A 12,791-nucleotide genomic window follows, 5' to 3' on the forward strand; every position below is an offset into this window, starting at 1 on the left:
ATATGACAAAAAATTCTGTGCCGCCCAAGGTGTAGGAGGCAGTCTGGGAGATTAGTTTGGGTGCTAAATACTGGGATTTCTGCAACATTTCAGTAGTTTAGAGGCTATGATTTGAGAGAACCCATCCTGACAGCAAAAACTGAATGTAGCTTTATTGAAAAGGATCATGGGGGTGGGACATTTTGTTTTTACTTGAATAATTTGTAAACAAATAATTGTTATCTTTTTTGTTTTGTTTTTTCCAATTAGTGGTCCTTAAACTGAATGGAGTGTGTTTCACAGCTGTTGGTTCAGATTAAGACACTAAAAAGAAATAGGTGTTGATGGAATCTGGGCTCAAGCCGTTCTTTTTTTTTTTTTTTTTTTTTTGACAGAGTCTCACTCTGTTGCCCAGGCTAGAGTGAGTGCCGTGGCGTCAGCCTAGCTCACAGCAACCTCAAACTCCTGAGCTCAAGCGATCCTCCTGTCTCAGCCTCCCGAGTAGCTGGGACTACAGGCATACGCCACCATGCCCGGCTAATTTTTTCTATATATTTTTAGCTGTCCATATAATTTCTTTCTATTTTTAGTAGAGGTGGGGTCTCGCTCTTGCTCAGGCTGGTCTCGAACTCCTGAGCTCAAACGATCCGCCCACCTCGGACTCCCAGAGTGCTAGGATTACAGGCGTGAGCCACCGCGCCCGGCCTCAAGCCGTTCTTGGAAGTTAGTGGTTCTTAATCTTGCCTGCACCTTAGACTCACCTGGGGAACTTTTAAGACTTCCATGCCAAGTTCCCATCCAAGACCAATTAATTAGAAAGAACCAGGCACAGTTATTTTTAAAATCTACCCAGATGATTTTAATGTTCAGCCAGGGCTGAGAACCACTGACCTAGGCACTGTTTTGAATTTATAAAAGCTATTCTTGCACCTGGGTGGCCTGGATGATTCATAGGGAGGAGGAGCAAACTGTTAAAGTGCTTCCTGAAAGAAAATTGCTAAGAATGAAAGCTTCATTGTAAGCTTAGCACAAAGCATTTTAGAAAAAGCTGCTGTTTTGGCAAATCAGTTTTAGATTGTTAGGAAATATTTTAAAATAGTTTTTATGAAATCCTAAACGTCTGAATTTATTACAGTATCATTTATGCAGATTGATGGGGCCAGTGTGATTGAAAACAGAGATGTGGACACACACAAAGGGAAGATCATGTAAAGACACAGAGAAAAGACGACCACCTCCCAGCCAAGGAGAGAGGCCTCAGAAAGAACCAAGCCTGCTGAAACTTTGATCTTAGACTTCCAGTCTCTAGAACTATGAGAAAATAAATTTCTATTGTTTAACCTGAAGAAAAATAAAAATAAAATGGAAATATGATTTTTCAGGCTCTAAATTGCAGTGATCTGGTGCAATTGTTGACACTGTTATTAATATTATGACCCATAACTACTTTTTATTCAGATACCTGCAGATAGAAATTTCTGAGGAAGAAAGAGCTAAAAGCTTGGAAGGGTGGAGAGTGGGTACCAAACCAGAATCCAAAGTCAGGCTTCGCTGTACTCAGTAATGCTTTGTCGGGGTGACAGTGTCCTCAACTGGTAAAGCTGTTTCATTTAGCAGCAGTGAACAAGCTCACCAACTTTCAAACAAACAAAAACCAAACCTGTCTTTCAATGGTGATTTTGAAATAAAAATGCACCACACATCTATTCTTTCTATTCTTAAGTGCTTTGTTCATTCCTTCCCAATGCATAAATTTCCTGCTTTACCTGAGATCCCTGCTGAGCTTTCTTTCAGACTGGTTTTCTAGCCAGGTTGATTATATTTGAAAAGGAGAAAGCAATGAGACCAAGGCATTTACACAAGGGTCATTCTAGGAGCCAGTGGGAATTAATACTCTAAACTCAATCTAATCCTTGCTGGTTCTATCTATGCATATACTGGTGTTTATCCCTAAATTATAGATTATAGTTTTAGAGTTAAATATTAAAAATAAAATCTGTGGGCTAATGATTAGATAGATCTGTAAGCTAGTGATTGAAAAAACCCTTTGTTACAGTTTCTTGAGCTTTTAGGATTGAAGAATTCTGGTAGTCCTTGAGATTCTTTAGAAACTTTCAGTGTTTCAGAAATCCTAATAAAACTTAAACTTTTGCCTAACAAAAGACTAAAGTATTATATTTCTTTGTTTCTGGCTTAGATTTTGTCAACTAAGTTCTGGTTCTCTCATCTAATTATGATTTCTGATTGGTAGTTTAGTGTATAATTAAAAATAGAAAAATTATTCAATAAATGCAGTTGCAAATCTTTCAAAATGAGGGATCTATAGGGAACATAATAGGTGTTCTTATTGGTAAGGATAGATTGGGAAATATTATTTTAGAGGAGGGTAAAAAGTTGGGGTTGGTTGCAAGTGTTCAAGCAAAGTAGCAGGGAGAGGTGGTGGGAGCCAATGAAAATGAATTTATGTTTAAAAAAGAGTTGCTGGTGGGAACTTGCCTAGAATATCCAACATTCAGCTCTAGAAAGCTAAAGTAAGCTACAGGATGGACAAAAAAACTAGTAGTGATATTTTGTTTGTCTACACTTTAGATTTGTTCTGTGTCCTAATATGTAAGTTTCATAGATTATATTACTCTGTAATCCACACTGCCTTTTTTTTTTTTTTTTGAAATAGGGTCTTGCTCTGTTGCCTCAGTTGGAATGCAGTGGCATCATCATAGCCTCAGCCTCCCAAGTAGCTGGGACTGCAGGCACACGCCACCACACCTGGCTAATTTTTCTATTTTTTGTAGAGACAGAGTTTCACTCTCGCTCAGGCTGGTCTTGAACTCCTAACCTCATGCGATCCAATCACCTCAGCCTCCTATAGTGCTAGTATTGCAGGTGAGAGCCACCACATTACCTCTAATAGTTACTAGTATACTTGAGAAATCTGTTTTCTGTGTTTTTCTTTGACCTATAGCTGTTCTTTTCTCCAGGACTTAGCAACAAATAGCTCCTTGCATCCTTTCTGGTGCTGGCATCTAAGATGTAAATTATAAGCCAAAGTTTGCAAACCAGTGTTAGTATCACTTTGAAAGGTTTAATGAACAGATAGGCAAGGAAATGGGACCGTCTTAAAAGATTGTTGAAAAGATGGTAGCATAGCAGAATTATGCTAAAGAAAATTTACCTACTAAAAATTGTGTAAAGGACTGGCCTTGCATAGAACGGTTCTAAAATTCCAATACTGCTATTCTTCGGATGTGTTATTTTAAGGAATGTCAAATGTTTAAATCCAAGATCATTTTCTCTGTGAAGCCATCTTCTAACCTGTATCTGGGATTAAGTCCTTACATTTTCTTGTAACCTCTCTCCATGCTCCTTCCTCCCCAGGACTTAAACTGTCCCTTATACCAGTGGTTTTCAAAGTATCATACCCAGATCAGCAGCATCAGCATCACCTGGAGGTTTGAGGAAATGCAAATTCTTGGGCCTTACTACAGACCTACTGAATCAGAAACTCTAGGGGGTGAGGTGCCCTACAATCTGTGTTTTGACAAGCCCTCTAACTGATATAAAAAATTTTTTTTCAGAGACAGGGTCTCCCTGTGTTGCCTAGGCTGGAGTATAGTGGCTACTCATAGGCACAATCCTACTACTGATCAGCTCCAGAGTTTTGACCTGCTCCATTTCTGACCTGGGCTGGTTCATCCCTCCTTAGGCAACCTGGTGGTCCCCTGCTCCCAGGAGGTCACCATATCGATGCTGAACTTAGTGTGGACACCCAGTTGGCATAGTGCACTACGGCCCAGAACTCCTGAGTTCAAGCAATCCTCCTGCCTCAGCCACTTCAAGCCACCGTGCCTGGCCCTCCAACTATTATAATTTTGATATCCATTATAGCTTAAGAACCATTGCCTTATACTGTAGTTGTCAACATTGTTCCCCTATATTGGACCGTGGCCACTACAGTTCTTTTTATTTTTTGAAATTGAGATATGATTAACAAATTGTATATATTTAAAGCATGTAACATGGTGTTTTGGTATAAGTACACCTTATGTAATTATTTCCACAATTGAGCTAATTAACAAATCTATCATTTGACATAGTTACATTTTTTGTGTGCGTATGGTGACAATACTTAAGATCTACTCCGTTAGTGAATTTCAAGTATACAAATACATTATTATAACTATAGTTACCATGCTTTACATTAGCTCTCTAGAACTCATTCATCTTATAACTAAATGTACCCTTTCATCAACATCACCCCATTTTCCCGATGCCACTACAGTTCTTAAATAGTGTCACAAACATAGTAAATACTTGATTATTTGCCTTGAGAACACAGGTGTGTCAGGTGCTGCAGCAAGTGCAAGACATCATCTGTCTTGTAAAGGAGTATGTGGGAAAAAGAAACTAAAGTATTTGAGGTTTTTTTTTTTTTTTTTTTTAACTTGTTTTATACCATAACTGCTTGGAAAGCTTGCACAAAAAGGCCCATGAAGTATAGACCAACCATGGGAAAGATAAAGATGTGGAACCAATGCAATATGTTTTGGTACATATCTAGGACATGAGTAACGGGCCTTTGGAATTTTTTCTCACATAGTTCAGACCATGAATGTAAGGGTAGAAACCTTAAAACCTGATTTTAGGGAAGAAATTTTATAGCTGGAAATTCTTATTACTATTCTATAAATATAAATTGCCTTAATAGGACTTTTTGGAGAATATAAGAAAAGCTAGTTTCCAAAGTTTTTGAAAGGTTGATTTATTCTGATAGAAATATTTAGCCCAGAGTATTCTCTTTTTACCCCATCGTATCTATAAATTATAGATTCTCCACATTCAACAACCTTGATTGTGGGCACAGGATTAGTATGTCAAGATCATACCTATCCCAAAGCATCTTACAGTTTAACAATAATAAAGCAGAATGAAAGGTCATATGGAGACATAAGCCACCAGTTACGGGGTCGGAGAGGAATAATTAAGACTTTGAAGAATCGAGGAGGGCTTTGAGGCAATTACTTTTAAGCTCTACTTTATTCCCCTGTAAGTTTATTTGATCTTTCTTGAAGCTTTGAACAAATGTTATGTTACAAGGCAAAAAGTGATGTTTTAACTTCTATTTGTGCCTTCTTCCAAGGGCCTCAAAACTTCTTAAAGATGTGAGTGGCTCTGGCACCCATATTTTGAATCACACAATTATCTAGTAGGTGATGTTTTATCTCTTAAGACTAGGGTAGCCAACCTGGTTATTCTGGTTGCCCCAGGATAATTATTGATAGTTCCCCCTTTCATGCTCAAAAGTATCCTAGTTTGGAAGAAATATTATGTGGTTACTGCAGTTAAGACTTCATGACCTTTTAGGGGAAGATTCTATATATCTAAAATATGATAAAGGAAGATATCTGATGATATTGGGTCATTTTTCCTATAGAACATTCTTTTGTTTTTATAGTCTGGTGTTAATAACAAAGTGTAAATTAAAAATTGAAAATATATATAAGGACTTAATCAAGAGGTGAAATTAAGTCATGTTGATATTATATAAATTTAAAGGAGAAAGTAGCCCTCCTTTGTACAAAATATACTAGCATGTAATAGATATTAAAAGTGCCTAGTTTTATTTTCCTTCTTCTGCTTTAACTGAAAAAAAAAGATTATTTGAAAATAATCTAGAAAATATTTAGGTGGGGATGAGCCTCCTAAGGACAGAAAATATTCATTGCCTATAATTTCTACTTTTAATTGTAAATCTAAATACACCTGAACCAACCACTAAATTAGCAAAAAACCAATTGTCATTATTTTAAAAGGATTAGCTAGCTACAATAAAAAACTATAGCTTAAGAGGAACTGATTTTGGCCTGTCATAAATTTTGTCTTGATTCAGCTTAAGCACTAAGCATTCTATTAGATGCACAGCACCAGGCTAGTTGTATAGCAAGTACAAAGCAACACATGATTCTAACTTCCTTCATGAAGATTTGTGGTATGGTTAAATAAAATTGTCTATATTTAACAGCCATGTTAGAAGTCACTAATGAAGACAGGAGAGGTTTAAATGAGGTGAGGAATAAAACTTGAATTTAAAAGAAAGCTGGAACAGGGATTTGAATGATTGAAGGGCAAGGGGTGACATTTAAAAATGAACAGAGTGAAAAAGAATAAGGCATATTTAAGATGGGAGTAAATTGACTTTTTATAGATTTAGGAAGGTAGACCTGAAGCCAGTTTCCAAACTCAGCTTCTCATGAAAACTACATCTTTTAAACAGGAAAATTTGTATAGAGGATTGATTGAAGAAAGTTGATCTGATGTTCATATAGTAAGTGACTTGGAGAAAAAAATTGGAGGATGAAGAACCCAATTATAGAATAGCATTATAGCTCATATACTGATGACTGTATTTCCCCTACTAAGAAGAGAAGCAGGCAAATAAGCCCTCTAGCCTTTTAATTGACAAATGAGAATGTGAAAACAAGGAAGAAGAAAAAAAACAAATGAAACTTGTCATAGGAAATACATTCTTTATTTAAATAAAAAACATGTTAAGATGCCAATAATGGTAAGAGTTGTTACTTAAAACTTGACAGTTAAGATTTTTCCCAAAGTTTAAAAAAAAAAAATCTTCCGTTTGCTAGCTCTTTCATCCACAATTTCTCCATCAATTTTTCTGACCTGTGAGGAAAAAGAGAAGATTGAAGTAGTGTTGTTTCGATAGCAAGTGTTTTTGTGGCAGACCTAAGCTTGATACGTGTTAGTAGCATTTCAAATTGAGCTCTAAACAGCCCTTTCTCCAAAGTCTAATTTAAATCCATCAGGACTTTCCCTGCATTCTATTGTGGGTGGAAGAGGTACTTAGAATAGAAAATATGGTTTAATTTTTTTAAGAAGACTAAGATTCTATAAAGGTTTAGAATACAACATAAGTGATATTAGTTAAAACTATGATATTAGTTTTAAAAAGTTGTTTTTTACCTTTTCTCTAGGATTTATTGTTATTAGAATGTTTACCATTCATAACCTCTTTTTTTAGGTCTCTTGAGTTGCCATAGGAGATGACCATAAGAGGAAAGTTAATTGGCAACTGGAACTGGAGAATTAGTCTGGATGACCAAGTATAGGAGATTAAAGTTACTTTGTCAAACATAGTTCATATTACTAAGTGTCAGAGTAGGAATCATTGACTTTTTGCTAACTTCTGTATTGTATAGTTCCTTTGCACCTTCCCTTTCCCCTGTGTATGTGTGGTGGGTAACTACATTAATGGCTCCTATAACTCTTGGATGTGCCTTCAAGCTTGTTTGGCTGGGGATCCCAACCTGGTTCATGTACAGTATGCTTATTCTTTCCCCTTCACAGTTTTAGGAATTGGTCTTTTATTCTTTGAAAATCTTACACAGAATCAAAATGTTGTTTATGCAAGTCCTTGATGGAATATAGTCCGAAGCGGAGTCATTGAGAAGGAATAGAGGTATTCAGAGCCCACCAACACAGATCTTTTAAGTTTGTAATTGAAGCTTAGGCATCTGTCATGCCTATGACTTAATGGCCATATCACTTTAAGAGTCCAACTTTAGGGCCGGGCGCAGTGGCTCACTTCTGTAATCCCAGCACTTTGGGAGGCTGAGGCAGGAGGACTGCTTGAGCCCAGGAGTTTGAGAACAGCCTGGGTGACACAGTGAGCCCCTGTCTCTATGAAAAATAAAATTATTTGGGTGTGGTGGTGTGTGCCTGTAGTCCCAGCTACTCAGATTGCTTGAGCCCAGGAGTTGAGACTGCAGTGTGTTATGATTGCACACTATACTCCAGCCTGGGTGACAGAGTGAGACCCTCTCTCAAAAAAAAAAAAAAAAAAAAAAAAAGTCCAACTTTAAAGGTATTCTGCTTTCTATTCCAACAATGAAAAGTTGGTTTATCTTACCTTTTAAACCAGCATTTTTGAAGCAAAAGTCTTAAGAACAAATGAAGGTATATGATGTAAGTTATCTAGAAAGAAGTAACACAAGTACTTAGCATTTTTTATTGTTGCAGAGAAGGGTAGCTGGTAGTAGAGATTTGAATTTCCCTTCCATCGTTGTTGTTGCCAAGTGGCTGCCCTGCCAGGGACTACATCCTCACCTCCCTTACTTTTAGGTATGATCACGTGGCTAGTTTTGCCAAAGGAATATGATTGAAAGTATTCTCTCGCAGGCTGAGGTGGTTAAAAGGCAATTGCCATTCTCCTTTTGTGGCAGCTTTGAAAGCCAAATGTGAGAGATGATAATCACAAGATGAAATGAGCCTGTATCTTTGAATCACCAGCACCCACTGAATACTCGTACTGGGATTTATACAAGAAAACTTCTGTTGTGTTAAGCCATGATATTAACACCACGTGGAGTTTATGTACAGGAGCTAGTGTTGCTCTAACACACACATACATCTTTATTTAATATTAGTTAACCTTATGAGGTTGACTCTGAGGCAGCCTTTTATAGATGAGGGAGTTGAGTTTGAGAAATAATTTCCCTTAAGGACAGAGCAGATAGTTTAACCCAGATCTGACTGAAAGCTAGTGAGGTCTCCATTATAACATGCTGCATCTTAGAGAAAGGACGTCACTTGAGATAAGAAAAACCCAACCTTTCAGATTACAAATTTCACTTTATACCAGTAACAATTTCTATGTTTAGGAACGTGACCAGATATTGGTACCATAAGAATCATCTTTTAACTGTTATAAATGAATTTAGATTTTAGTTAAACTCATTTTTGCTGGGCTGCTGCTCCAGAGACAGGTGGTATTCCTAGATTTACTATTTTGATTGTTCTGGTGAAAGGTTTTGGGGTAAGAGTTTTAAGACTTAATTCCTCAGGGCTGTAGTACTTATTAGCTACAGGGCTTAGGGTCCAGGCCTCAATTCATGACTATGTTAACTGTTTCACCCTTGCTCACCTATGTTCCAGACATCAGGGTCAGGAATCTGGTTGGCAGCCTTAGGAAGTTTTTCATTTGGTTCCAAACTTGGAGAAATAACATTTGGAAGATTAAATGGCTCTGAAATAAAGCAGACTAGAAGTTAAAGAAGTAGAGTAGAAACTTCCTTTTGTTTTTTCTTTCTCTTGTTTGTTAAGGGGCCACATGACAAGCATTATATGTGCAGTTAACCATCTTTTTAGCTATCTTTGGATTTTGCTAGAAAGTTCTTGTTAGGTTTTGCCTGTATTCCACCCTCCACTCCTTTCTGGAAATACTGAAGAGATGCTATGTTCCAACATTAAGAACTGCCAGGTGCTACATACAGTCACAGCTTTTTTTTTTTTTTTAAACACTTTATAGTCTGAGCTTATTTTTTCCCTCTACTGATTTACAGTTCTTACCAGGAAAACTTACCTTTCTGCATGTTGCCAGGTGGTATTGTAACCTGCTGGCTGGCATCCTGTGGTTTGGGTCATAAGGACATACTTCTGAGGCTTCTGGCTCCATGAGGTCTAAATGGCAGGAACCACAGATTGGCAAAGAAAAGATTGACATTTAAGATCAGGTAGTCTTGACGCAGAATTATTTTCTGATGTCAAAAGAAAAGTGATGTGAAAGATAAGGGTATCTAAAGTCCTGCCTATGAAAGTTTTGTATAACTAAAGCAATCACCTAGCCAGTTAGACAATAGGGGAAATTCACTGTTTCCATGACTTGGAAGATGAAAAATTAACATCATACATATTTTTAGTCTTATAGGTTGTTTTAAATAGAATGTTTGGCTCATCAAATAGAGAGTTAAACAGGCAGGGATCCTTGGAAAACTCACAGTCCTGGGGTAAGATGGAGTTTAATACTGTAAGCTTGAGTGCTGGAGAAAGCAAGGCTGGGGCAGCTGGTTCCTTTACTGTTCAGCTTTGCTCCCTTCCATCCTTTCTCTAACTTACCCAAATTAAGCTCTTTGCCAGGGAAGGATACTAATTGTCGGATAGTTCAGCATAGTCACTTTTGGGAAAAGGGAATCAGAAAAATGAACAGTATAATGTTCAAGTTCAGGCTACTTTATAATTATTATTATTTTTTTTTTTTAGTGACGGTCTTGTTCTGTTGCCCAGACTAGAGTGCAGTGACTGTTCACAGGTGCAATTATAGTTCACTATAGCCTCAAACTCCTGGGCTCAAGTGATCCTCCTGCCTTAGCCCCGTGAGTAGCTGGGACTACAGGTGCCTGCTACTGTGTTCTGCTTGGCCTTCTTTATAATTACCTGAGAATGTCAGTCTGAAATTTCTAAAGTTGTAGGAATTAACATATGAAGATTCCTAAAAGTGATCTAAGAATATATCATCTTAAATCTGCTGCATTTTACTGCCAATAGAAGGCCTACTTTCTTCTGTGGCTAGCTGTCTTTAGCTGTCCTAGCAGACATTCATTTTAAGGACTCCCAAGTTTCTAGGCAACAGCTACATCTGAGATTTCTGCAAAGTAGGGACAGTATAGCTTGACAGAGGGGAAAATAAGATCAAGGCAGACTGACATAAGCAGGAGGGATAGAAAAGTGCCTTAGAATAGCCCATTTAAATTCTGTTTTGCATCATGCCTAGGGCATAGACAAAGGGCACAGAGCTAGACTGTTAAATGTCAGATTTTCCTAAGGGCATCTTGATGATTAAAGCCAGGGATTGAGACTCAGGTACATTTAAGGAATATAAGCTAGCATGGCTCTTTAAAGCTTTCACTGAATATTAATAATTACATTAGAACCAAGAACATTTATTTTAAAGTGAATTTTCTGTCTGGAAAACAAAGACTGTGATATAATTCAATATTGTATATAGTTATCTTTAGATTCTTAAAGATAATGGAAAAAGAGCTTTAATTACCCAAATGTAACCTTCAGACAACCCCAAACCCTTATTTTAGCCAGCGGCCTAGAAAAGTATGAAGTTTGACCAGACTGACAAGGCTGATCTTAATAAATGAAAACTGCTTCAGAATAGGCAGCGAGAATTGGCGATGTTGGGTCATTCACCTAATTATTAATAGTTGAATATCCCATGTGGGGAGGTGAAGACTATAGTGGAGGCCATTTGGTTTGATACATGTTAGACTTAACAGGAGTATTCCAACCTTGATAACTGTCTAAAGGATCTTGAGACCTACCTTATTCTTGAAGCAGTGTCTCTCAAGAATCTGAAAGGAAGTGTCACTGAAGAGGAAAACACTCCTTGGGCAAGGCAAAACGAGGCCAATCGCTGAAGTTTGAGGAGAGAGAAAGCACAATACTTCAGGTAAGTGATGTGAATCAACTTTCTGTTCAAACTACTCAATTTCTTTCCTCCCATCATATGTTCTGTGATTTCTCAGACGTTTGGAGGTTTCTGATGTCACAGTTAAGTCTTGGAGAAGTGGTTCTCAATCCTGGTTGTGTATGAGAATCATTGAGTAGTTTTAAAGTGACAGAAGTGACAGATCCTTTGGTCCCACTCTAGAACTATTGGATCAGAATCTTCAAGAATGGAGTCTGGCTAACTGTGGCTTTAAAAGAGTTCCACAGGGGATTCTGATTTGCAGCCAGGGTTGTGAGGCCCTGCTTTGGGGATAAAATACCTTTAGAAGGGCTCCTCCAGTTTATAGGAGGAGCTGCTGCTCCTTTAAGACTACCAGTTGGCATGACTAGTCTCTTTTTTTTTTTTTTTTTTTGACAGAATCTCACTCTGATACCTGGGCTAGAGTGCCGTGGTGTCAGCCTGTCTCAAAGCAACCTCAAACTCCTGGGCTCAAGTGATCCTCCTGCCTCAGCCTCCCGAGTAGCTGGGACTACAGGCATGCACCACCATGCCCGGCTAATTTTTTCTATATATATTTTTAGTTGTCCATATAATTTCCTTCTATTTTTAGTAGAGACAGGGTCTCGCGCTTGCTCAGGCTGGTCTTGAACTCCTGAGCTCAAGCGATCCTCCTGCATTGGCCTCCCAGAGTGCTAGGATTACAGGTGTGAGCCACTGTGCCCGGCCCCCATTTTTAAACTGACTTTTTTCTTTATGGGTGCCAAACAGAATTCCACAGAAAGTGATATAACAAGCTCACTACATATTCAAAAATTTTACTTTATTATTGGCATTCCTAATCCACAGTACCAGGTCTTGAGCCAAATGTTTACATATGCCGTATCATTTAATCATTTCCGCAGTTGTATGAGGGATTACTACCATTTTATAGATTAGGAAACCCACTTAGTGGTAATAGATAGCCTAAAGTTACAAAGCTAGTATTTGAGTAGCATGATTAATATTATTTGAGGTAATACAATTAAAGCATTTAAAGTACCTGGTACACAGTAAACAATTATGTTATCACTTTTTAAATACAATAGCTCCATGTAGGAATTATTACCAATATCACCATCATTTTAAAGACAGGGAAACTGGGTTAGAGCTGGTAAGTGAAAGAGTTGAGATTCGAACTCAAGATATCTGGCCCTAGAACCTGGGCTCTTAGTAACTAAGTCATAAGGCTCAGCCTACTGTACTCAACTACATGGGAGCCTAATTCTGTCCCATACCAAAGCATAGGCTTTTCCCACATACCAAGTACAGGAGAATAGTGTTTCCAGGCTCTAGCAATCTTTTGGTTCATCTGGGAAGACAGTATAATATGAGGTGGGCAATTAAAGGTGGAACACAACTTGGATGTAAAGTATGTGGTAGACCAAGTGCTATAGGAGTTCAGCAAGGGCTGGACTTGGGACTATTGAGCTAGATCCTGAAGATTGAATGGGATTTGGGTCAGTGGGAGGGAAAGCATACACAAGTGAAGTCAGAGAGGCAGAAATGAATGTTGCACATTCACAGT

Source organism: Eulemur rufifrons, chromosome 16 (assembly GCF_041146395.1).
Source record: "Eulemur rufifrons isolate Redbay chromosome 16, OSU_ERuf_1, whole genome shotgun sequence".
Taxonomy (NCBI): domain Eukaryota; kingdom Metazoa; phylum Chordata; class Mammalia; order Primates; family Lemuridae; genus Eulemur; species Eulemur rufifrons.